Source organism: Dasypus novemcinctus, chromosome 24, assembly GCF_030445035.2.
Source record: "Dasypus novemcinctus isolate mDasNov1 chromosome 24, mDasNov1.1.hap2, whole genome shotgun sequence".
Classification (NCBI taxonomy): domain Eukaryota; kingdom Metazoa; phylum Chordata; class Mammalia; order Cingulata; family Dasypodidae; genus Dasypus; species Dasypus novemcinctus.
Genome location: NC_080696.1, coordinates 28,427,861 through 28,429,241, shown reverse-complemented (window position 1 = coordinate 28,429,241; position 1,381 = coordinate 28,427,861). Strand labels below are relative to the sequence as shown.

General features: G+C 41.6%; 1 pseudogene; it reads left to right on the top strand.

Annotated features, from left to right (window-relative positions):
- The first annotated feature begins 439 nt into the window (after positions 1 to 439).
- Positions 440 to 1,180, top strand: LOC101443465 (zinc finger CCHC-type and RNA-binding motif-containing protein 1 pseudogene; annotated as a pseudogene).
- The last annotated feature ends 201 nt before the right edge of the window (positions 1,181 to 1,381 follow it).

The following is a 1,381-nucleotide window of genomic DNA, read 5'->3' as shown; positions in this document are numbered from 1 at the left end:
AGTCCTACTTTAATTTTCCTCCTTATTCTACATTATAGTCTTGTTTAAGGGTTTCCCTTGCCAAGAGGAAACTTGGCAGATGGAAACTACTGACAAACTTCTAACCATGATGCAACATCCCTGAGTAACTTAACTTGGTTCAGAAGGAAAATCTCTGGAGGTGAATGTCTTTCAGGATATCTATTTCATTCATGAAGAACTGTTACGCGCGCTCCTGGGCCCGCCTCCGGTCGGGGGCTCTGACCGCATCCGAGGCGCGTCCCGACTGCAGTAAAGAAGAGACGGAGGCGCTGTCATCTTCTTGACTTGGGCGCCTGCACTCTCCGGGGACTCGGGATGCCAGAGCTGCCGCCTGGGGCGAGAAATAGTCGGGGTTGAGCCCCAGCTGGGCCGAGGGCTCACACTCTTCTGGTCTCTCGGACAAGACTCACCTGAAGGAATGTGTGGTGGATTGGCTCCAAGTAAAAGTATAGTGTATGTATCCAACTTACCCTTTTCCCTAACAAACAATGAGTTATATCGGATATTTTCCAAGTTTGGCAAAGTTGTAAAGGTTACTATAATGAAAGATAAAGATACCAGGAAGAGTAAAGGGGTTGCATTTATTTTATTTTTGGATTAAAGAATCTGCTCAAAACTGTACAAGAGCAATAAACAACAAACAGTTAGTTGGTAGAGTGATAAAAGCAAGCATTGCTACTGACAATGGAAGAGTTCATCCGAAGGCGAAACTACTTTGATAAATCTAAGTGTTATGAATGTGGAGAAAGTGGGCACTTAAGTTATGCCTGTCCTAAAAATATGCTGGGAGCACGTGAACCTCCAAAGAAGAAAGAGAAAAAGGAAAAAAAGAAAATTCCTGAACCAGGAGAAGAAATTGAGGAAGTAGAAGAAAGTGAAGATGAAGGGGAAGATCCTGCTCTTGACAGTCTCGGTCAGACCATAGCTTTCCAGAAAGCCAAAATTGAAGAAGAACAGAAAAGATGGAAACCCAGTTCAGGGGACCCCTCAACCTCAGATGATTCAAGATGCCCAAGGATAAAGAAAAGCACATATTTCAGTGACAAAGAAGAACTTAGTGATTAAGATTAATATTTATTATGTAAATATCATAAAAATAAAAAACCTTATAGTACAAAGTTCAGCTGGAGACTAAAGATTACTTTTTTTTTAGGAGGTTCTGGGGATCGAGCCTGGGACCTCGTACTTGGGAAGCAGGCGCTCAACCACTGAGCTACACCCATTCCCCTCAAACAGTTCACAAGCATCTGAAAAATAACTTTAAATATCATGTCTCTCTCTATCTTAGCAGATAATAAAAATCAGGATTTGCTAATAACCATTAATCCCGAAAACAACTAATTTTAATAAGAATAAGAAC